Source organism: Heterocephalus glaber, unplaced genomic scaffold, assembly GCF_053883595.1.
Source record: "Heterocephalus glaber isolate CG9 unplaced genomic scaffold, H.glaber_assembly_v1.0 deba00000621, whole genome shotgun sequence".
Lineage (NCBI taxonomy): Eukaryota > Metazoa > Chordata > Mammalia > Rodentia > Bathyergidae > Heterocephalus > Heterocephalus glaber.
The window spans coordinates 25,518,008-25,544,362 of NW_028258153.1; the positions used below are offsets into that span (position 1 = coordinate 25,518,008).

Sequence of the window (26,355 nt, forward strand, 5' to 3'; positions counted from 1 at the left end):
ACTATTGTATCCATAGTATTTCTATTTGTGTTTCCCTGTACAATGCTTGTAATGATTTGTGTCATCACTATAATGAAATTCCTGAAGTAATTAATTTATAAGAGGCAAAGGTTTATTTTGGCTCCTAGCTCTGGAGGTTTCACTCCAGGATTGCTTGGCCCTTTGCTTTGGGCCTCCAGGGAGGGCACTACCTCATAGCAGGAACATGTGGCAAAGTATGCTGTGTACATCAAGAGCCAGGAAGCAAAAGAGACAGGAAGAACCTGGATCTAACCATCCTTTTCAAGAGCACACCCTCAATGACCTAAAGGCCTTCTGTTATGCTCCACACTCTAAATTCCTCCACTTCTCAGGAGCAGCACCCTAGGACCCAAGCTCATAGCACATGGAAGAAATAAAAACTTAAAGTGGTTCATTTTCAAGCATGCATTTAAGAAGTCCCTGAGTAAATTAGACCTTGAGGGAGAGATAAAAATAGTAAGAGAGTCTTTGTAGAATGTGGCTGTGAGTAGGGGAAGGGAAAAGTAAAGCACAGTTTTCTAGCTAAGACTAAGCAAAAAATCTCTACATATGTGCGTCTACTGCATGAAAAATCTGAGTAAAAAAAGAGTATTATGAAGAAATCCACACTCAGATTGAGACAAGGGCTGGAGAACTGCATTATAAAGAAGTAAAGAGAGCAGGGGATTTAGCTCAGTGGTGCCGCCGCCTGCCTCCCAAGCTCAAGGTCCCAAGTTCGATCCCCGGTACCAAAAATTTAAAAAAAACAAAAGAAAAGAAAACTTAGGGAGATTGTACCTCTCAGATTACTCAGCCCATGAGGAATTGGGGGAAGGGACCTGCATGCCAGCAAGTAAACTACTTACTGTAACTGCCCCAGGTGTGCCTGCTGGCAAAGCTGACATCTAGCCTTGCAAGGCTGACATCAAAGCCTCTCTTTTGGTGCTTTCTTGCTTGAGTCCATTCTTTGGGGCTGGACAAGCAAGGACATTTCTCACACATGTGCATCTTTCAGGGGCACTTATTCAACCCAAAGCAATGCCTCAAACAAATGCTGGCTAATAAGAACTCAGTCCTTAAATGAGAAGGTAACAGGGATAAAAGAAAGACAAAATGGCATAAAAATATATTTTCCATAAAAAAACTATCCTGTGCTTTATTTATACAATATTTAAAATATAAGCATAGGGAAAATGGAAAATATGACTAAGACTGACTGAGTATACATAGAAAATATTGAGGTGAGGAGGTGAGTGAACATTAATTTTTTATGATTATGACAAAAGACAAGAACAATATATTTTGCATGTTAAAAAAACAAATGACTTCAAGTTATGCCATTGAGATTTTTTTCATTAAGTTTATTGATACATTTTATCCAATGCAGTTACATTCATCATTGAGATCCTGTACCTTTACATGATGTATCTTGGTTCTTATTTTTTTCCCCATTCCCCTGCCCTCCCTTCATCCCCTCCACCCTTCCCTATTTGTAAAGATTTTGTTTCCGTTTTTTTCCTTTCTCATATTTTTTCTTTTCCCTTCTTTACTTTCCCTTACCCCTCCCAATTCCTCTACTCCTTTAGACCTTTTCTTCCTATTTTACAATATCAATTATACATTTTGATCCTTATTTACACTTTAGTTTTTCACACCAGAGAAACTATTCGGTGTTTACATATGTCATTGAGTTTTTAAACCCAGAACAAAAGAGGAAGTGATTTTTTTTTATGTAGTTTGTCTACAATTAAAATATGCTCCTACCAAGTTGATATGATGAGATCTCCCCGGGTGGTGTAGTTTGATAAATGGAAACTGCTGGAGTGTCTGAGAGCATCATTTACTAGTTCTACAATAGTTTGGACCTATTTATCTTCTTCCAACTGTTAACACTTTGAGTCACGCTCCACTGAGCTCCTACAGTAGTCTCAGTTGCATTTCACAATGTCACTTCTCTGCCTATCACACTCACTATTCCCTCTCCTTATTTTAGTGGCCACCTCCTCTTTCTACCCCTTAAAGCACCTTAGTCTTTCATTTATTTATTTATTTATTTATTTATTTATTTATTTATTTATCTATTTTTGGTACCAGGGATCGAACTCGGGTCCTAGAGCTTGCGCAGCAGGCGGCGAAACCACTGAGCTAAATCCCCGGCCCTAGTCTTTCCTTTAAATTCACACAAGCTGCTTCATGCCATTAGACCCCTCCTACAATCCCCTACCTGCTATGATGTGACGGGGAGATGTCTGTAGAGATTGAACTGGGGAGCAAACTTGCAAGCGTGTGTCTCAGTGAGGAACCTTGTCCTTCTGGAGGAAGGGAAGCCTCTTCCTTTCCAGAGATCCAATGTCTGCTTCTCAAGGGATGTGCCAGTGATCTACACCCACTTGCATAGCATACTTTCTTTTTGCAAAAAATGAATTTTCCCAGAGAAGGCCCCCTTTTCTAATTAACCAAAATACTCCTATGAGTTGGCTCTGGCTCCACATACCTCCTTTACACCATTTCAGGCAACTACTTGCAAAACCTACTCAGTGCTTTTTTTTTTTGCTACTATAATAATTTTTCTAAAATATGTAATAATAAATAACAAAAACTTTAGTTTGGATTTTTTTAAATAAAGAGGCAACCAAGTACTTACAGTATTTAGGAAGAAATAATAGGCTAAGCAATAGGCATTTGGGCAGTAATTCTCAGTCTGTTACTATATGACTCCCTCTACCAGGATTTCTTGTGCACTTGTTAAAAGTATAAATTCCTAAGCCGCAAAACAACCCACTCCCTGTAGGTCTCTGGTAAGAAGTGTAAGATTTGTAGCCAGGAAATCAATACTTAAATTAACTCCTAAAACCATTATTTTATACAGCAAATTTTGAGAATTAGTGTCTTCACAGAAACCATAAAGGACAGATGGCACACTTTGGATTTAAATGGAGAAACAAAACAATATTATAGTAAGTGTGCTGACTTCAGCTTACCTTCTATGTCCAACAGTGAGTTCCATCTGTGTCCCCAAAATTGATCACGAGTGTGGGCCAACTTGATGTCTAGAAGCAGAGGCCCTGGATTCTCTTCGAAGAAAAACTGAGTCTCATTATTGAAAGGCAGTGGTATGGCAAGCTTGATGTGGTCAACTTTCTACAGCTGGAGAGAGTTGAATACCCTGAACATGTGGTGAGATCTGTAAATAAGAAAAGCAATTCCATTATTCATAATGACATGAGAATTCACAAGGTTCTGCTTCAACATCCCCAAAAGCTGGAATCTAGTCATGGCATCCAAAATGACTCTAGGAGGGCTGGGGATTTAGCTCAGTGGTTCCACAGCCTGCCTCTCAAGTGCAAGGTCCCAAGTTTGATCCCCAGTACCAAAAAAAGAAATCACTCTAGGTGTTTCAGAAGGTTTGAATACAGTTCAGTGTTTGTGGATTGTTGGAAAGCAGGAGGAGCCTTAAAAGAAGGAAATGCAAATAAATGCAAGAAGCTGCTACAGCTGCTTAAGCTGAGAAGGAAGAGAAGAAAAATAGCACTGTCCAAAACCCATAAAGTGGCATTGTGGCAGCTGGAACTGTCCTTGAAATTCCTGAGCAAGAATCCAGGAGCCTACAGTCCTTGGAATGCTGCTAGACTCATTGGTGATAGAGTAGGAAGTGCCAGAGAAAGAGCAGAACTAAGAAATTTCTCTTCTTCTGTTTTCCAGTTCATTGCCTATGCTTCCTATTGGCAGAATTTAACCAAGTCCAATTACTAAAGGACTCCAGGAAAATAGTTTGGAACCTTCTGGCCTCTGATAGATCAAGAAAAAAGCTGAGAAGTCCTGTGAGGAAATGGGATCCAGGAAGAAACAAATTGCTGCACCCATGAACAGATTATACCAGGAGAGGTAGGGAACATTATTCTACTCCATTTACACCTCCAGGTCACCGTGAAGCTTGTGTAGCTTGCAGTTCCTGGGCACAGGTCACTGGGTTCCAGATTTTGCTGACTTTGATTTTTAGTAAAGTCTCTATAGCTGGTTTCCAGTAGGTAGCCTGACTTAATTCACAAAGGTACAGCATGGACATTTAGATTTGTGAAATCTTCCCCAGTGACACCAATGTCCAATACATTTGGGGCCAGTGCCATGGGCAGTGGTGGCAGCCAAGGGGTCAGGTGAGCAGGGAATAGTAGCAATTGCAATGAGTCTGTGAAAAAATGTGATACATTCCCTTCAGCCTCCCCAACACTTCAGGGGACTCTTGTTCTGCATGAGGAGGGTGATGAACTTCATCAAGATTGAGAGTCCTTAAAATATATATTGAACCAATTCATAAAAATTCAAACTCATAATTCAAATACAATACATGATTATTGCCTTGACTTTACATTTCTTTATAACACAAAACATTCAAGATAGGGTGTTATGCAGGGATTAGTCTCATACTTAATATGATTAATGTTACATTAAGTGAATTTAAATGGTATCTTCAGCAGAGTATTTATGGTACCTTTGAAAAGTGATCCACACAAGAACAAAACTCATATTAGGAAAACAGAGAGAGCAGAAATAAATAACCTAATACTGAACCTCAAGCTCCTAGAAAAAGAAGAGCATGACAAATCTAAAGCTTGTAAAAGACAGGAAATTATAAAGATCAGAGCAGAAATCAATGCAATAGAGACTAAGAGAACAATACAAAAAAAAATCAATGAATGAAAGAGTTGGTTTATTGAAAGAATAAATAAAATTGATAAATCTTTAGCCAACTTTATCAAAAAGAGGAAAGAAAAGGCTCAAATCCATGCAATTAAGAATGAAAAAGGTGAAGTCACAAAAGATCCAGCAGAAATCCAGAGGATCAGCAACACCTGCTTCAAGAAACTGTACTCAAATAAAATGGAAAACGCAGAAGAAATGGACCAATTCCTAGATACATATGAATTGCCAAAGTTAAATGAAAAAGATACAAAAATTCTAAATACCCCAATTACAATGAGTGAAATTGAAAACATAATTAAAAGTTTACCAACAAAGAAAAGGCCAGGTCCTGATGGCTTCATTGCTGAATTTTACAAGGCATTTAAAGAAGAACTATTGCCATTGCTCTTTAAACTCATCAGTGAAATTGAAAGGGAAGCAATAATTCCAAATTCATTCCTGGAAGCAAATGTTACTTTGATTCCAAAACCAGGGAAAGACCCAACCAAAACAGAGAACTGCAGGCCAATCTACCTAATGAATATAGATGCAAAAATCCTCAACAAGATACTGGCACACAGAATACAGAGGGTCATCAAGAAGATCATACACCCTGACCAAGTCAGATTTATCCCAGGGATGCAAGGATGGTTCAACATACGTAAATCAATAAATGTAATACACTATATTAACAGAGCCAAGGACAAAAACCATGATCATCTCAATAGATGCAGAAAAAGCATTTGAAAAAATTCAACACTCATTCATGATAAAAACCCTACAGAAAATTGGAATAGAAGGTTTTTATCAAGAATGAGAAACTGGAGACATTTATAGCTAAATGGATGCATATTGAGGCCATACCCTTACGTGAAATAAATAGGGCACACATGTGTAAATACTGAATAGTTTCTCTAGTGTGAGAAACTGAAAGTGTAAATAAGGACGAAAATGATTAAAATGAATACTTGATAATTTGAAATAGAAAAAGGTCCGAGGGTTTGGGCATGGCAGGAGGGGAAGGAGAAAGGGAAGAAGGGAAAGGAAAAATTATGAGAAAGAAACACATGGACTCAAAGTCTATGTAAATAGGGAAGGGTGGAGGGGGTGAAGGGTGCAGAGGTAATGGGAGAAAAAATAAGAACTAAGATACATCATGTTCTGGTACAAACACCCAATGATAAATCTAAATGTATTTTATACCTAAAATGTACCAATAAATATATAAATTAAAATAAAAAAGGTCTTTATCTCAACCTGATTAAGGCTATCTATGGAAAACCAACAGCCAACATCATAGTAAATGGTCAAAAACTGAAAACCTTCATGCTAAAATCAGGAGCAAGACAAGGATGCCCACTATCACCACTCCTGTTCAACGTATTTCTGGAAACATTAGCCACATCAATTAGAAAAGAAAAAGAAATAAAAAGAATAAAGATGGGAAAGGAAGAAGTCAAACTGTCATTATTTGCTGATGATATGATACTTTACATAGAAGACTCAAACAACTCTGCCAAAAGACTTCTAGACTTAAATGATAGGTTCAGTAGAGTAGCTGGATATAAAGTCAACACTCAAAAAACAATAGCCTTCTTGTACTCAAATAACAGACTTACTGAGAGAGACATCAGGGAAACAATTCCTTTTACAATAGCTTCCAAAAAACAATATATCTAGGAATCAATCTAACAAAGGAAGCAAAAGACCTTTACACTGAAAACTACAGCACTCTGAAAAAAGAGATTGAAGAGGATACAAGAGAAGGGAAAGACATCCCTTGTTCCTGTGTAGGAAGAACTAATATGTGAAAATGGCCATATTTCCAAAACTGCTATATAGATTTAATGCAATGCCAATTGAAATTTCAACAATATATTTCACAGAACTAGAGAGAGACAATAATCCAAAAATTCATTTGGAACCAGAAGAGACCTAGAATAGCAAAAGCAATTCTAGGCAACAGAGATATGGCAAGGGGTATCACAATCCCCAACTTGAAGCTATACTACAAAGCTACTGTGATAAAAGACAGCATGGTACTGGCAAAGAAACAGACCTGAGGATCAGTGTAATAGATTAGAAGATGTAGAAACAACTCCAGACATACTCAGCCACCTCATGTTTGACAAAGGAGCCAACCACCCTCACTAGAGGAAAGATAGCCTCTTTAATGAATGGTGTTGGGAAAACTGGATTTCAATCTGCCAAAGATTAAAACTAGACCCATATCTCTCACCATGCACTAAACTAAAATCAAAATGGATGAAAGATCTAAACATTAAAACAGAAACACTAAACTTGCTAGATGATAAGTTAGGTAGAACTCTTGAAGACATTGGCACAGGAAAAGTCTTTATGAACAAAACCTTAGTAGCATGGGAACTGGCACAAAGAATCAACAACTGGGATCTCATCTTATTAAAACACTTCTGCACTGCAAGAGAAATCACCAACAGAGCTAAGAGACAACCTACAACGTGGGAAATAAATTTTACCAGCTGTACCTCAGACAAAGGACTATTATCTAGAATATATAAAGAACTCAAAAAAATCAGATCGCCTAAATGTAATGACTCAATTCAAAAATGGCATCTGAAATGAACAGACATTTCTCAGACAAAGTAAAAGCAGCAAATAAACATATGAAAAAATGCTCAACATCACTGGTCATTTGAGAGATGCAGATGAAAATAACCCTGAGATTCCACCTCACCCCAGAAAGAATGGCTGCTATCAAGAAATCAACCAATAACAAGTGTTGGTGAGGGTGTGGGAAGAAAGGAACTTTCTCCATTGTTGGTGGGAATGTAGCGTGGTGCAACCACTGTGGAAATCAGTATGGAGTTACCTCAAAGAACTAGGATTAGAGGTCCCATTTGACCCAACTATTCCTCTCCTGGGAATCTTCCCAAAAGTCATATATGTGATCATACCACAGTGATATATGTGCATCCATGTTTATAGCAGCACAGTTTGTAATAGCTAAAGCTTGGAAACAGCTCAAGTGTCCATCAAATGGAAACTGGATAAAGAAGATGTATTTTTTTAAATAAAATGGAGTACTACTCAGCCATAAAGAATGAGAAACTAGAGACATTTATAGCTAAATGGATGCACATTGAGGCCATACTCTTAAGTGAAATAAATACGACACATGTGTAGATACCGAGTAGTTGCTCTGGTGTGAGAAACTGAAAGTGTAAGTAAGGATTAAAATAATTAAAATGAATAATTGATCATTTGAAATAGGAAGAATAGGTCCAAAGGGGTAGGGGAAGTCGGAGGGGAAGGGGAAAGGAAAGAAGGGAAAGAAAAAATTACAAGAAAAGGAAAAAATGGAAACAAAGTCTTTGTAAATAGGGAAGGGTGGAGGGGGTGAAGGGAAGGCAGGGAATTGGAAAAAAAAATAAGAACCAAGATACATCATGTACAGGTACAAGTACCCAATGGTAAATATTGTATACCTAAAATGTACCAGTAAAAGAATTTAAGCAAAAAAAAAGAAGTATTACTGAGCGAGCTAGAATGAACTCTATTAGGGTTTGTCCCCCCATATATCTAGATATCCTCCCAAAGTCTCATGTGCTCTTAAGTGATTGGGAGGTGATTGGATCCTGGTGGGAGGCACAATACTCAACAGTGCATTAGTCCACAGATGAGTTTATAGCTATATGTGATGTTGAAAGCTCGAACCTGGTTGGAGGAGCTGGTTCATTGGGAATGTATCTCCCTCCTTCTTCTTCCCATTCTCTCTCTCTCTCTCTCTCTCTCTCTCTCTCTCTCTCTCTCTCTCTGAACCCCCTCTCCCATGACAAAGCTGTTTCTCCTCTTTGATGTCCCACCATGCCATCTTCCCTTGGAGTCAGCAGACTATGGACTGAAACCTCTACAACCTGTGAACCGAAGTAAATCTTTTCCTCCTTTAACTCATGGGTGTCACATATTGTGCCTCAAAGACAAGGAAGTAACTAATACAAGCACTGAAAGCTTGAGACACACCAAAGAACTGAGTTAAGGTCTGTGATTTGCCTTTATCTTATTATGTTTCAGGGTAAGAGAATAAAAGCTCTAAGCCTCTGCCAAAAAAAGTCTATGGATGATATATGAGCATTCTTCTGGCATGAATAATCTGACTTATTTTGTATTTATTTTTCATATGGAAAAATCTTTGAATAGTGTTTGCCCTTTTCACTAAACCTTCTATAGCCTTTTGACCATGTATAGATAAAAGTTATGAAGCTACAGTCATCTCTCTTCTGAATTGGTTAGTCTAAAACTATGAAATGAATACATGTCTAGATTTTGAGATTCTTTTCCACTGTACCTAGTCTCTGAATCAAGAGAAGAAAGGAGAAAGAGAGCTGTGGCACATCTCACGAAAATCATGGGTTCATGCATTCAGATACTTGGCGTCCTCATCAGGGTGCTTTCAACATATATTCTGGACGTCAACTTTAAGTGTGCCTAAAATAGGCTTTAGTACGGTATTATGAGATCTGGAATGTAAATACAAGTGTACATTTTTTTTGGTACCAGGGATTGAACTTGAGTCCTTGCACTTGCACAGAAAGTGTACATTTTTAATAGTTATAACTGTTTCCTAAGAATGGACAGAAAAATAAATGAATCATGTTTTGTTTTAGTTATAGGGAGTCCGAGTAATAAATCAGATTGTAGTTGCATTTCTTATGCTTTACTTCCATTATGTGAAAAATTTTAAGTTACAATTGTAGAACATAAGAAGGCAGCCAAAATGTGGTGTCTCTGTCATGTAGTTCTAGGGAGTTGGATTCAAAATGGACTCAACAGCACCTTTCGGGACTCCTTAATGTTGACAGGTAAGTGGGTATGTTTCTATCTAAAGCTGTAAAGTTGACTAATTCTTTTGGGAAGAAAAATGTCCAATGCATTTCTAGTCCACACTTTGGAAGCATTTGGCACTCAACATGATTTCTCATGCTCTGTAGTATCATTTGGAGGTGACTTTTAAAATATATCTAATAACTTTTCATCAATACCTTTCTTTCAGGGTGAAGAAAAAGTTAAAGAGTTAGGAAAAAAAGAACAGTTTCCTTAATGATATACAATGATATACTTAGATGCTGCAACATGCTGAATATAACAGTAATCTGTGTGTCTTAAGCAAACCACATCATATTATAGATGCATTTTAATTTTCAATTTCAGAAGAATTCATTGTAAGAATATTATGTCATGTTTCATTAATTATGTGTGGGTGAACATCTTTAACTTCAAAACACACATTTGTCAGTATTCTGTAAAAATATAGATCGGGGGAATATTATTTGAGTATAGTTTCATTCCTGAATCATGATCAAGAAATCTAGTTTTGACCACCAAGTATTGAGTATGAATAAAACTCGAGGTGGGTTGATATTCAGAGTCAACATTTCTATCCACAGCTATATATTCTCATGACATGTATATTGCTGATTTCCCAATACTATTGCTGTTAATACCTTCAGGTAATTACAGCACAAAAACATTTGAAAACTAAATGAAAGATCTCTCTCCTAGTGGTTTGAATTTTTAGTAAGAGCTCAAAGATTAACCAAGATGCCATACATAGATACCATACTGAGTAGAAGAGCAAAGCCATATCCTGTATCTCAAGGGTACCCACAGCTATAAACCAGAATATTTGGTTGCATTCAAAGTTGTATGTCATTTCCACTATGTGATAACCAATAACCTAAAGAAGGATTTTTTACAGATTTTTTTGTTAACTTGCTGTTTTCTCTTTGAATGGAACATTAATCTTTAATTTTCTACTTCGCAAATGTCTTGTCATGCTGTGATTTATACTCACTTTAACTCTCAGTACAACAATTTTGAATGATTTAACTATAATTTTAGATTCATATCTCTCTTTCCTTTAAGATTTAATTTTTACTGGAATATATAATTTCACTAATTTAGATCATTACTTTTTTATTTTTAAATATGCAGAATTAATTGGCTATAAGCCAGGATTTAACTATCTCCTCAGTCTAACAGTATCTAAATTTCAGATACTTTTTATCATGTACCTTGTTTGTAATTTTGATCTTTGGTGCTTATGCAAGTAGTTATACTTTTATCGCCATTAATTGATGCATTATAAGATTGGCTTTTTTCATAAAATATATGCTTGAAATAATTTGAGATCTTTTGAGTTGTATAATTCACATTATGTATTGTATTGATGATTTTATGTCTATTAAACAATTTCTCAATTGGCTATGTGAACTGGCATAAAAGTAGTGCAAAAGGTACAGTTAAACAACATATGTAAAATTAGCACACAGGTGACATGAACATATTTTAGGGACCTAATGGGAGGGGTTTGGTGCATGGATGCTCACCCCTGTGTATAGATTAATAATGATATAACCAAAATGAATTTGGTATTATGGGACCAGGATCCTGAGAGAAAGATGAGTTTGGGTTCCCTTTTGCCTAGCTGGGCCTTCTCTTCCTCACCTATGTGATGATGCGTTCTGCCTAGTTACTATACAGCATGAAGGCCTTCACCAGACACAGGGATGTTGGTATTTGGATGATGAACTTCCCAGGTCCAGACCTGTGAGAAATAAACTTCTTTTTCTTATAAATTACTTAGTCTGTGTTATTCTGTTACAGCATCACAAAGTAGACAAAGAAGAAACGCAGCATGTTTTTGAGGTATGTCACAGTAGAATAAAAAAAGGGGGAGAATGATTTTTATCCCTTGAATTCTGGAAAGGGTAAATCTTGATGAAAATTATTGATAATTTGCTTTTCATAATACAGCTTCAGATTAATACTCAGCTCTTTCTGTTCATTTTCCAAAAGCTTGGGAAAGAATGCTTCACCAAAATTTTTAGGTTGGCGCAGCTTTTGAACACAAAAATCTTTTCAGACATTCTAAAATCACTGAAGACCTTGAACATCTAGGTCATTTTCATTTTATAGTCCTTGGAATATTTCTCTTCATATCATTCTTTATGAAAATATCTTTATAGTAAAAATAAAAGAGTTATATAATTTTTATCAACATAGAATACCCATTAATAAATAAATCCCATAAATACAGAAAAAACATCAGTATGTAGTAATCATTCTTCAGCTTTTAATCTTTAACATATTTTTATTATATTTAAAATGTAAAAAACAGTTATACTGTATAAATATACATCTTCATATATAATAAATAGACATCTTTATATATTTATATAATAAAGATCTTTCTATGTAGTTATATACACATCTTTATATATATGATATTTATGTAAATCTGGGAAGGCATGGGTGTTCTTTTGAGTGAAATGGCCCATTCTCTCTCTTATTTTTCCAAAAATATTTTAAATAGTAGTGAAATGGGTAATATTTTAGGTAAATATTGATTTAAAAATTTAGTCTCATTGAAGTTTAAAACCTTAAACAGATCAATCTGAAGGAAGAAATGAAAAATATGATAAAAATAAGTAATAAAAAGCCCCAAAAAACAAAACAAAAAATAACTCAAATCCACATAGTTTCATAGGAGACCAATAATACAGCTTCACAATTGAGAGTCCCAGTGTTTCTTTAATTGTTCTGTAGTATTAAAATTTATCGAGAAATTCTTAATTTCTTTTGAAGAATGAGCACCATTGATAACCTGAAAAGGGTAATAAAAAAGTTATATACAAATATCATACATGAATACCCAAGATAAAGTTCTAAATAACTAAAACTCTAGCCAAATGTCATTATAGAAAATAACACCCTATGACCAAGTCAGATTTATTAAAGCACTATAAGTTTTATTTATAATTGGGAAATTCTAGTTAATATTAAGAAACCTAAGTAAAAACTGCATGGTAATTCTATACATGCTGGAAGACTGGCAAAATTTAACCTCCAATTTTATTATAAATCATCAAGAAATAGGACTTGATGAATATTTCCCCGACAATTTAAGGTGAATCTTTCTGTGTTCATATACACAGAGTACTCCAAAAGATGTATACATCTGGAAAAGAAAAATCTGTATAAATACGTTAATTCTAAATTTATTGAGACATCATGAGATTAACAGAAGCTATCTTTGGTTTGTACCACTATAAGAGGTACTCAGAATAGAGGCCATTAGTTTCCAGACATTTATTAGTATAGCAAACTGCTGATGTGTGTATACAGTTTTGACACTCTCTCTCTCTCACTCTCTCTCTGTTCAAGTGTCATAGTCAATGATTTCTGACCCTGACTATCCAACTGAAAATCAAATACCCAAATCCCTTTGCTCCAGTCTCCCCTTCCTGCTAACCACCTATTGCCCTTCATCACCTCCTACCATACTATAAAAGTTACCTTTTAATTAAATTTGTGTCATAACTCTCTCCACCTTCCACAACTGCACTGTTATTTAGCTTTAGAACTAAGTGAATATACATATAACATTTATTTACATCTATTTGTATATTGACATACATATTGATATCTAGATCTTGATATATCATAAGTACATTTTCCCTAGTTTTAAAAGTACCAACTTATTCAGTGTGAAACAGAGATATTTCAATTGAGATGAAGAAGACAGGCTGCCCATTATCTAATCTATTCTCCATTATCTTCTAGAAATATTGGACAAAAGAAATTCGTTAGCAGTCTAAAAATCCTAAAGAAGGAATAAAATTATCAGAATTTGCAGATTTTACAGGATACCTGTTAGAATTTTAAGATACCATTTGTTTCTCAGAACTTTGTGTGATTATTGAAGTATTGTACATTGCATTGTCCAATACTATAAACATGTAATTGGTGTCTGCTCTATTAAACAGAAGAGTATTAGATTATTAATGATAAAAGAATGCAAACATAATATAATAAAGTATCAAAATAAACCTTCACTATTCATAAATCAATAGCTTTCATATACAGATAAATGAACAATTACAAATCATGACCTTAGGAATGATCCCATTTAAAATAGCACCATCAGTAACAAGAACAAAAAATATTCAGAAATAAATTTAACAAAAAGTACAGTATCAGATTATCAATGAGAAAAGAATGCAAACATAAAGTAATATAATAAAGTATCAGAATAAATCTTTCCTATTCATAAATCAATAGCTTTCATATTCAGGTAAAAAACAATTACAAAACATGACCTTAAAAAAAAAAAACATTACCTTAGGAAAGATCCCACTTAAAATAGCAGTACCAGCAACAAGAACAAAAACTATTCCGAAATAAATTTAACAAAAAGTGTATAACCTTGTCACTTTAGGTCCCCAACCAGTTATTTTGCATAATGCTCCAAATGTGACTTTGATGAAGTTTTCCTATAGATTAAATTCAGGGTATATACATTTGGCAAAGATGCCATAAATGTGAGATTGCTTATTTCTCAGTAAACTATGTGACAGGCTTATGGCATCGAGTCCATTATTAATGTTGAATTTATCACTTCATGAAGTAAATGTCCACAGGTTCTCTACTCTAAAGGGTTTATGTTTCTTTGTATGAATAAATATTTTGTAGGGAAATATGTCATAACGTATTGTGAGCCAACATAATTATTCAATTTCTAATCATAGTTTCTCCCACTTTTGCTAGCATTCATTGCTGGTTTGCCTGATACAGTTCCTATTGAGGTGCTTGCCAAATAGTGATTGTTCCTATTATTCCTTCTACATTTATTAGTTGGAATTCTGTACAGTATGCTCCCTGTTCACTTATATCTTCCTGATTTCATATGCTCTTATTCTGTGAGTTACAATAGAAAATTTTAATTGTAGAGCTTTTCCCCCCACATTTGGCTGTTTGGGATCCATTGGGGCTTTTTAAAAATTTTTCCTTACTTTTTGGCATTACAAGATGTTCCAGGATTACCATGTAATACCCCCTAAACCTAGATTTCTTTCATTTGATTATGATATTTAGAAACCATTATTTGGGTACAAGAGTGCTTGGCCCATGAGATCTTGCAGTTGTCCTAGCTACAGGAAGCCAAGCAGGGTACAGCACTCCTGAGAGAAGCAGAAGCCTGGTGTCCAGGCAGTCTGCAATAACATTTAAAAATGTAGACAGTTCTTACCATTGTGACAAATTTTTCTTCTGGAAGATTAATTTTTTCTATTTTTAATCTATCTTCCATTATCTGCCATTTTTCCATTTTTTCTGGGCTACTTGCATGAATCTGTTTTCACATTTCCAAGTTGCATTCTCATCATTTGCCCTTTCATTACCATTTCATCTCTCTGACTTTAATTTTAACATTGAGGGGTGCCTCTGTGTTCTCTTCAAGACCAATGCCACTGTAGTTGGGCCTTATTTTACTTTATTAATACTTATGTTACTTTATTAATACTTACGTTGAGGGTCTTCTTTTACATTTGAATTTTTTCTCAGACTACCTTACTTTTAAAGTAGCTCAGTTCTTGCTTTAGAGATATGATATTGTTTTGAACCTCTGAGACTATTAAGGGTATTATCCAAGAAAATAGTGTATTTTCTATTTCAGTCATTATTCTAGGTTTTCCTGGGAGATTACTTATTATATTATATCTTTTTCTTTCCTTTGCTTTCCTTCAATTGTTTGACTCTTCTGTTTGTTCCTACATACAACTAATAGCTTATATTTATGAATATATTAGGTTGTAGAGTTTCTAACCCACAAGTAAAACAAGTTTTTTCTCCCATAGTAAGTGCAGAACTTGTTTAAAAAGGATCCTACTGAGGGCAATCATGGGAAAGGCACTAAAAATGGGAAAGCTTATGAGTAGCCGAGTTGTTCTTAGAAGGTGAGAGAAAACAGTCTGACTTATAGGTTCGACAGTTCTGGTCTGCCATGGGCATCTTTCTCTTGACCCAAGTCTCTGTACAAGGAGTCTCACAGGGCAGAATTTCCACTGTATTTGAAAAGTTGTTTACTTAGTTCAAGCTTGTAGGAAAATTTCTGAGAGAGAGACTAATTTCCCACAGTTGGGAAATTAATCACTTTGTTAAACACCTGATGTGTCTTGTCCTATTCCGAGTTTTAGCTGCCTTTGGAATTGGGATACTTTGGAAGTCATATTGAATAAAGTCGTTTATTTGGTGACTGCTTTTTTCCTTCACCTGTCACCTGTCCTGAATTGCAGGTGACTAACTTTGGGCAGATTTTACAAGCAATCTCTGTCAACTGACAAGAAATATCACTATGTTCTAATCTATGTTCTGATCTCTCCATTGTCAGATTTAATAATCCCCTTTTGGGTTCTTTGGTGGGGAGATAAATTCAGTGTCCTCACCCTGAAGTAGAATTTGAGGAAGGAGGAGAGGTAGTCATGGTAGATATGTCAACCATCTTGAATAAAAATTCCTGAAAGAAATTTGGAAAATAGAAACCAAACGCTTAAAACTCCAGTAATTGAGCAAATGTTTTCCTCAGAAAATCATACATATATTTTAATATAGTAATCCAAATCAGCTAAGGGCAGAAGGATTATGTATGATGGAAAAAAAAAACCCTCAGAAAAGGCAAGTGAGCATAGAGTTCAGAATTTAGGCAAGGAGATTCAGCCTAGAGGAATGAAAAATCCAATTCTCTGAGAATTAAGAGAACAATTTCAGAAAAAAATCATTTACTTTAGTGAAGACGATTGCATAACAAAATTCATGTAGATTTTTTATCTTCTTGATTCAATAAGAAGCCTAATAACTAATTAGAATTAAGAAAAGAAAAATGGAAGCAGAATAAAGACATCTGAAATTATCTCAGATTTAAAATGAAAAAACTAGAATTTTGAGCAGGAGTAAAATATTTATAATGTACAGCATGTAGTGAAAGACAGAGATAGAGGAGAGAGAAAAAGACTAAACAGTAATAGTAGAGCAACAGGTGCCAGAAAGGTTGTGGGAGGTTGGAAAATCCAGGATATAATACAAAAACCATTAGAAACAGTAGTAGAGGTTCATCTAGTGTAAGAGAAGTAGCCAATCTAATTAGTGGAGAGGTTAACAGGGGACTGGAGAAACAAAGTAAGCTGATTAACGCTAATTTAAAATGAGCATGCAGCTATACTACAAAGCTACTGTGATAAAAACAGCATGGTACTGGCAAAGAAACAGACTTGAGGACCAGTGGAACAGATTAGAAGATGCAGAAACAACGCCAGACACACTCAGCCATCTCATCTTTGATAAAGGAGCCAAACACCCTCACTGGAGGAAAGATAGCCTCTTTAATAAGTGGTGCTGGAAAAATTGGGCTTCAACTTGCCAAAGATTAAAACTAGACCTGTATCTCTCACCATGCACTAAACTAAAATCAAAATGAATTAAAGATCTCAATATTAAAATAGAAACTCTGAACCAGTTGGAACAGAGGTTAGGTAGAACTTTTGAAGACATCGATGTAGGAAAAGATTTTATGAACAAAACCTCAGTTGCCCATGAACTAGCACAAACAATCAACAAGTGGGATCTCTTCTTATTAAAAGGCTTCTGCACAGCAAGAGAAACCACCAGCAGTGTGAAGAGACAACCCACAATGTGGGAAAAAATCTTCACCTGCTCTTCCTCAGACAAAAGTCTACTATCTCGAATCTATAAAGAACTTAAAAAGATCAGACCTTCCAAATTTAAAGACCCAATCCAAAAATGGGCATCTGAAATGAACAGACATTTCTCACACAAAGAAGTAGAAATAGCAAATAAATACATGAAAAAATGTTCAACATCACTGGTCATTCGAGAGATGCAAATGAAAACAATGCTGAGATTCCACTTCACTCCAGAAAGAATGGCTGCTGTCATGAAATCAACCAATAACAAATGCTGGTGGGGCTATGGGGAAAGAAGAACCCTGCTCCACTGCTGGTGGAAGTGTAGACTGGTGCAAGCACTGTGGAAATCAGTAAGGAGGTACCTCAAACAACTAGGACTGGAAGTCCCATTTGACCCTGCTATTCCACTGCTGGGGATCTTCTCCAAAGAATTAAAAGAATCATCCCACAGTGATATATGTATGCCCATGTTCATAGCAGCACAGTTTGTAATAGCTAAAACTTGGAAACAGCCCAAATGCCCATCAACTGGAGACTGGATAAAGAAAATGTGGTTTTTTAATAAAATGGAGTACTACTCAGCCATAAAAAATGAGAAATTAAAGACATTTATAGCTAAGTGGATGCACATTGAGGCGATACTCTTAAGTGAAATAAATAGGACACACATGAGTAAATTCTGAATAGTTTCTCTGGTGTGAGAAACTGGAAGTGTAAATAAGGACTAAATGTATAATAGGTAATGTGAAATAGGAAGAAAAGGGGCAAAGCAGATGGAAGTGAGAGGGCTAGAGGAAAGGATAGAAGGGAATGGGATTAATATGAGAAAATGGAAAAATAGGAACAAAATCTTTGTAAATAGGAAGGAATGGAGGGGTTGAAGGGAGGGCTGGGCAAAGGTGCAAAATAAGAACCAAGAGAGATTATGTAAAGATGCAAATTTCCAATGATGAATGTCATTATATTGTATACCTAAAATGTACCAATGATTAGAATGAATAATCGATAATGTAAAATAGGAAGAAAAGGTCCAAAGGGGTAGGGGTAGTGGGAGGGGCAGGGGAAAGGAAAGAAGGGAAAGGAAAAATGATGAGAAATGGAAAAAAATGGAAATAAAGTCTTTGTAAATAGGGAAGGGTGGAGGGGGTGAAGGGAGGGCTAGGAATGGGGAAAAAAATAAGAACCAAGATGCATCATGTAAAGGTACAATTCCCAATGAGAAATGTAATTGTGTTGTATACCTACAATGTACCAATAAAAGAATTTTTAAAAAAATAAATAAAAAATAAAATGAGTCACTTTATTTAGTTAATTTAAATTAATTTTAAATAGAGAAATGTCTTCCTCAACTTCTCAGCTATTTGTAATTGGAAAAAAATAAGAGTATGCCCCATGCTTTGTGGCTTTTTCTCTTTGATAATACTTTTTCTTTTCTTTTTTTTTTTTTTTGCCTGAACTTCAAGAACCTACTTGGTGCTAGGAGGACCAGCTACGGGCAGAAGCACATGTGTACCACTGGGCTCCTAATACCCCTGTTCTTTGTGTCCCCATGGCTGTGCTGCTGTAGCTCATGTGCTGCCATTGCCATGTGAGTCACTTTCCTTTGAGTTCATTACTGGAGAGAAAATCACAAACTGTCATCTGTCATCTGATCCTTCCTTATCTTCCATCATCTATCTTAGTGCTCTCTGTCCTCTAGAGAGATGACAATCTTGTTTTTGAAAACCTTAATGACATTTCAGTACTTGATCAAATCTAAACACCTCACATGGGTACTTCGATATTTGACCTATTTTCTTACTCCTGTCCCCTCCTGTTTGTCCATCCCATGAACCCAATCTCTTTCAGCCTCAAAAGCTACTTTTCTCTCCCATGACATGCCACTTTGAGAAAGGCTGTCTTTATCTCTGTTCCCAGCCATTCCCTCATCCCTCTCTTCTGAACTTTGGTCACGAAATCATCTATATGTCTGCACTTCCACATCATGCCCATGAGATGTCTTATCTCCTCCTCAGCCACCGTTCCCTATTTTTGTGCCTTTTATGGATTTCTTACTCCTCTGAATTTTTACAATCCTTATTCTATCATGTTTTTATTTTGTAAACAATAGAAGACTGTAATATTAGTTTAACCTTTTCGTTTTGTGATATAGTTCCTTGAAGTTTCTTGAATCAATGTAGAGTTTTTTATATAGTGGAAAAAGTTGCTTAACAAAAGTTTTAAAAAAAGTTTTCATATTTTTCCTCAGAAATCAAAGAGAGCTCTAAATTCTGTAAGGGCCAAATGGAGTCAAATAATGTTCTTTAACTCTCAGTTAAAGAGTAACTGACAAGAAAGAAAATAATTGAAGTATTCTCTTATGGGAGTGCATTTGCAATCTTTCCTTATCTGAAAAGTTTTCTTACTAGTCAGCCTCTCTGTTTTGGATTTTATCACTGGAGGATTCAATAGGGTGGTATTCTGCCTTTTGTTGTAGTTAGAGGAATAGTACAATGCTATTTCTTTAACCGTACATTCTCCACATATGAATTTGACAGTGAGAGTTAGTTAGAATTAGTTAATTCAAAGGACAAGAATGCTACCTTTATTTAAGAATCATCTGTACTATTTAAAAAATAGTACAGTGTGTTTCAAAGAAAACTGCACAATATTCAGGCTGTATGGAAGCCAATTAATCTGTCAGCCATTAAGTAAATGAAATCTTACAATGCTCCTTGGCTTCTCTGAAGCAGCAGTACATTACAGCAATCTGGCAAGGCTCTCAGCCATTACAAGTAATAGAGTTAGAGAGCCCATACTCCTGGTTCTCAGGGCAGGAGAGAGGGAGCAAAACAGAGACACAGAAACAGCCTGTCTCTTTTATAACTGGGAGCCTTCTTCACATGACACCTTTGGATCCACATGTTCCCTCTGAAGTTCAGCATGGGAGTCACTCATCTTTGCCTGAAAATAAAGCACTATGTCTTTCCAGCCATGAGAAAGGCATTCTGCAGAGTGAAGTGGGCAGGGCATTGAAGGGAGGATGGCATAGGAGGATGAGCTTAAGACACTGCAGGGGCCTCTGGGAAGCCCAGCGAGTGTTTCCTGGGCTGTACTCCCTCCTTGCATTGCAGAAGCCGAACAATTCCGGCCAGGTTTCCTTTCTTCCTTTTCTTCCTAAAATAAAATATATATTTTGTAAAATAGAAAGAAGGAAGCCTTTGAGTCCTACAGCCTTGGAAACTAATTTAAAGAACACACAGAAGATAATCAGATGGACTTAGGTAGGTACACTCTTTTCCTGTCATCTTTTAATAAATCATCTGCTTTATTTTTATTACAAAAAATGAAAGGAAGAGGAGACTTCAGGCCTCCCACAAAGGGTAGAAAAATCAACCAGGCACATTCAGAAAGAAAGGACCATAAATAAATAAGCTTATTTTACAGTGTTTATTTAGGATAACCAGGGCTTTGTGTGTAACAGTGGATAGGACTTTTGATTAGCAATGGGAAAAACAAGTTGTGAAATAAAGACCACACAACATGCACGAACTTGGAAACCCCAGGCAAACCTGAAACCTCTTTCTGGCACCTGGGTTGATTTCTCCTTGGCAAGAAATGTGTGCTTCTTTTTTCACAAGAGTGAAATAATTCCCTGAAACAGAATTTAAATCAGTGCTTTGTTCAAGTTTTTGCACCACACATAAATTGATGTATAATTCATCTATAATTTTATGGAAGCTATGTAGATGCATTACAGAAAATTGAAAAGTACAGACAGATAATAAAGCCAAAAACTGGAAAAATGCACATTCAATATTAATATCGTATATCCTTCTACATCTCTCCCTGTCCTCTCCAAGTCCCTTCTGCTTCTCTCTCTCGCTCTTTCCTTGACTTGTTATATAACCCACATATGTATCTTTTTATTAAAAGATCATGCCATATAGAGAGCATACCAAAAATTGTATACATTAGGAAAAGAAAAACTTGTATAAATATTTTAATACTAAATTTATTGAGACATCATGGGTTAATACAAGTTACCTTTGACTTCTACAGTTACAAAAGGTGCTCAAGGAGGTGGCTTTTAGCTTCCAGATATTTATTTATTGTTATGGCAAACTCATGAAGTACATATACATTTTTTGTGGACTATGTATATATATGCAGCATATAATATATGTATATACATATACCATATACTTTTTTCAGTTAATAATATTTATATTTCCATTTTATTAAAATGTAATATCCTTTGATTTCCAAAGAAGAGGACTTGGAGAAAGACAATAGATGAAGTTTAGGAATACTAGTGAAGCACATTAGCTTACATATTTAATAAAGGGAATGGATTCAACTTTGAACATGTAATTTTACAAGTGCACTGATGGAAACAGAAAGACTAACTCTTTAAAATCACATGAATTTCAGAAAATGCTGAATATTAGCTGACTCCACATAGCTGATATATAGATATTTTTTCTGATTAAGTAGTTTTTTCTTAACTCAAGGATTTCCAAATGGCTCTTCTTAAGACAGTTCCTAAAATTGCACACCATTTGTATCTAAGAAAAAGAAAGGGTGGGGAGTACAGGTGTGCACAGAGAAGGCTGTTATGTTTTTCAAAAGCATTGCTCAAGCAGAAAAGTCAAAATGGTAAAGTTGGGTTCTCAGACAGTTTGTGAAAACATTCACACTTAATACAGCCTTGGAATACTGTTTCCATTTTTTCATATATGCACCTCCTATAGATAATGCTGGAGAGAAATGAAGCATAGATTAATTACTTGCTTTGTACTTCTCAAAAGTACAAAAGTTAGTATTCCCTAACTTACAAAGAATTTCATTTCTCTACCTTCATTAAGATGAGTCATGGGGGAAGAATACATGTGTATATTTGTGTATATATAAACATCATCTTTTTTCTGTTGAATTTTCTAAAGTTTTTGTAAACTAGTTTCTAGAATGAAATGAGATTTATTTTTATTTATTTGCAATGTTAGGGATCAAATCCATGACTTCATGCATGTCAAGCATGTGTTCTACCACTGAACTATACCCTCAGCCCATTTGTGTTTTCAAAAAAAGGAAAAAGAAATTAAAAGTACTGCTAGATGTAGAGATGACCTGGTTTGTTTGTTCGTTTTTAGATTGAGCGTAGATAATACAAGAGGAAGAAACTTGGAGGGTAAATAAACAAAGGAAGAAAGGCTGACCGATATCTGCATGCATGGAGGTTTACACTATGCTTGTATGAGGAGTACATGATATTCTTGCTTATGAGACCAGTCCACATAGCACAGGGGTAGGGGAGGGAGAGAAACATTTCTGTTTAGGTGCCTGTCTGCCAGTGAGTTAGGATCACCTCCAAGAGCATTCACTCTCCTGCAATTCCAAGTTGCAACTGAACAAGGGCTGATCAAGTTCCAATTGGGGCACAGAAAACAATCTTGGAGCCCGATGAAGGAAGAGGCTTGTGTACTTCAGGTATGATACCCTCAGAGGACAAGTAAATTGGAGCTGGTAGGGGACAGTCCATTCTGTCTTCACTTGAGATTAGAGGTGGGTCCAGGAACTAGTGTCAGCAAAAGGGACTTCTGCCACAGAATGGAGCACAGGTCAAGCCTGGATTGGTCAGTGCTGCTTATAGTCAAAGGTTGAAGGGTATCAGGTGTCAAAAGCTCAGAACAAAAAGATGGACATGGACCTATAAGGATAAAAGATAAAAGTTGCTTTGGCAAGCTCATTTATTTTGCTAACTCTCAAAGTAAGCCACATCTACCCTCTAGCAAAGAATTCCCACATCCTCTGTGATGCAGAGAAATATGAGAAAGAGACTAAATATAAAATAGAAAAATGAGCAGCCCTGTCCTGGAGGATGATGTTTCTTGTGATCTGCATTTTTTTGGTAAAAAGTGTGAGTTCCAGAATATACTATGGTGCCTGAAGCTCCTCAGTAGAAAATTAATATAAAATCTCTTCTGAATATGTCTTGAAAGATTAGACTTCATCTTCAGTTATGTTTTCCAGAGTCCTTAATGGCTACAAATTCTAACAGGAAGGAATGGATTGTGATAGTTATAATTCTAGATCTGTATTTGTTAAGATATAAGAAAAGTATTTTAAAATATCAGCACATACAATGTTTATTATAAACAATCCTGTCACACTTCACATCTTGACAACTTTGCCTTTTGGATAGATAATAAGAATAACAATCTATATCTATATATAATGATAGATAGGATACATAGGTTTCTATATTTTAGGATTACAAAAATCTGAGGATAATCATACAATATCCTGGTTTTTCTACTCTCCTTGTTTTCACAATTTTCTTGGCCAAATATTCTTCTTCCTGTGATATAGTTATCTTTGTATCCTATCTATATATTATATAGCTAAAGTTGGTGCTTTCTGCTTCAATCAAGTGCTTGTTCTTAGAAGTTTACTACCTCAATCCTAATTTTAGCCTTTTCCTATGCTGGCTGCTTAATTGCAGGCCAGTTACTCTATGTTTCTTGGTCTCCTCTGTTATTAAAAAGACATAGTAATAGGAAGGGACTTACAGGGTATCTGAATGATTAAAAAGATGGTGCTTTGCCTAGTGGCTTATTACACTACCCTGTAAATTCTTTGTCATCATTTTAGGATATAATCGGTATGGCTGACTCAGCTACTAAACAAATTTGTACTGAGATTATTTCCAGACATATCAGTGATTCTCATGCCACCACTTGCATCCCTGGATGCTGTATCTTTAGTAGGTACCTGTTTTTCAGCCAGTAGAGGGACACCACATCTCTTTTACCTTTTCTGATAATGGTTCTTGGACAGAATATTTATGCGCTGGTGATAAAGGCACAAAATTTCTGCTTGTACCAAAGTCCTCCCTTCTCCACACCTGATTTCTATCAGGCCAGCTTGGAAGTGAAGAGGGGCCAGGTTGGGTCAGTGAGCTGTGGAGAAGTCCCACACTGCATGGAGAACCATCCATTGCTACTGTTTATGCATTGTTTCCATCTGCCAGACTCCATGTCATGACCAACTTCTTTTTGGTTGCTATTTATCTCTCTAGTCTTTCTTTCCGTGTTCCTCAGAAATCTTAGTACGTACCTGAGCTCCAGTTTTTGACAGAGTAAGCTCTTTTTCCATGAATTTCTGGAACCCATGCAAATCTAGGTACTTGGATAGCAGCTATACTTTAGGTTTACAAAAATCTGAAGATAATCTCTCAATGTCCTGGTTTTTCTCTTAATTCTCTCTTCTCATTTTCACAATCTCTTTGCCAACTATTCTTCTTCCTGTAACATATCAGAAAGCATAACGTTCCTTAGGATATAGAGCTGGCCTTTTCCTCTCTGTCTATATTCTTGCTGATGATTTTATCCTGTACTGTGAATTTAAATGCCCTCAATACACTGATGAGTTCCAAGTGCTGGTCTTGGATCAAAGCATTTTCTGACTACCATATTCTTAATACCACTTATTCCTTGGAGTCACACTTTGATGGTGTCACACACAACTCAAACAACAGATCCATGACTCAACAGTGGATCCTCTAAATTTTCATCTAAGAAAAAATCCCCATGATCACTTTAGGCAGAAATGTGGGAATCATTCCCAATACATCATTTTCATTCACACCTCCCTGCAGTCTGCTATGGCTGCCCTGACTCCCACCACCAAAGTCAGGCTCAAATACATGTCCAGTCTTCTACATCAGCACTGTCGGCCCAACCATCACCCTGGCCTGCACACTGTGTCACATTTATATGCTCCTCCTATTTTATTCTACTTTCCTTCTTAATGATTTTCTATTTAGCAGTTGTAATCATTGCTAAATTTCATTTTCTTTTAAAAAATACCTGTTTAGTTACAATTTGGATAAAGCTGAACATTATTCCCAAGGCTCACAAACTGCAGAACTTAGTTTTACCTTTGTCTCTAGCCAACTTAATACCACTTTCTTTCTAGCCTGTTATCCTCCACCGATGCTGGAATCTGTGTTTTATATATTGTCATCCTGTCTTTCTGTTTCTGTGAACTTGACCACATACAACTCCTTCTGTCTGCACAATTCTTTTACTACCATTCACTGGGATGGATCTTAATATCTGTTTTAAACTTCAGCTTAAGTAGAACTTCTTCAGAAGGATATCCTTTGACCATTGGTCTATTATGTTGTCCCCTGCCTTATTTACTTATTTGGAGAAACTTTTTCCTTCTATTTGTAACATTTGTTTAAATTTATGTTATTTCTTAACTAGTTTAATATGTGTCTCTATCCAAACCATACTACAAGCTACACAGAAGGAGCAACCATGTCGCTTTTGCTTGTCACTGAAAATGCAACTTTAGCATATATTAAATGTATATTGAATATTGTTACGTAAATCAGTTAGTTAAGGAATTAGTTTATTCATGATTTACAGAGAAGCTGATAAGAGAAGTGTTATGTGATCACATGCCTCAGCTTGTAAGTTATGTGAAGGTAACAATAATAATAAGAGACTAGTTCTCTATCACTCAGCACTTCTATATATCAACATTGATTTAAATGCTTCATTTCTATTAAATCATTTTAGAGAAGACAATAACAGCTTACACATTAATACGATACAGGGAAAACACATTTATACTTCTCTGTTTAAGTTACAGATTTTATTCATACTAAGAGAATACATTAAAAAAAAAGAGAAGGTGACTTTTGTGCCTTTAAGAAATTTGTGGTCTGGATAAGGACATAGAACATAGCTAGCAAGCGAAGAATTCCTTATTTGACACCTAAGTGCAGGATGGTATTTATTGGAATCATTATGGACCAAAAGGACAAAGCAACAAAGATTCCCTCTCAAGTGGCATGAACAGGGAGAATGACAGAAGTGGGCTAAAGAGTGAGAAGAACAAAGGATAAAGGGGACACAGGGTTTTCTAGGTTTAACCTTAAAGGCCAAAAATTTTCACTCCATAAAAACCTTATTCTTATTTTTGCTTTACTACATTTATGTAGTAGTACTCCACATAACGCCTTTCAATTTAGCCCTTAGTAATGACTTCTGTTTGAGGAGAAAAATCAATGTTTGAATGTAAAGGATTCTCACTAGGAAGTTACAGGGTCATTTCTTGAATGTCTGTAATTCTTTTTTTACACTATTTTCATGTCCTTAAT

At 35.7% G+C, this 26,355-nt stretch overlaps 1 long non-coding RNA gene across 2 annotated transcripts in view; it reads right to left on the minus strand.

Annotated features, from left to right (window-relative positions):
- Positions 1 to 26,355, minus strand: part of LOC147829400 (uncharacterized) — a 210,684-nt gene that overhangs the window by 107,353 nt on the left and 76,976 nt on the right. Inside the window, exons 3-4 of one of the 2 annotated variants that reach the window (XR_015449205.1) lie at positions 24,300 to 24,487; positions 2,982 to 3,184 (exon numbers count right to left, since the gene is read on the minus strand). This is a non-coding gene — a long non-coding RNA (uncharacterized LOC147829400). Of the gene's footprint in view, positions 1 to 2,981; positions 3,185 to 20,128; positions 22,891 to 24,299; positions 24,488 to 26,355 lie in introns of those variants that run through there. The other variant, XR_015449204.1, reaches the window with a different exon arrangement.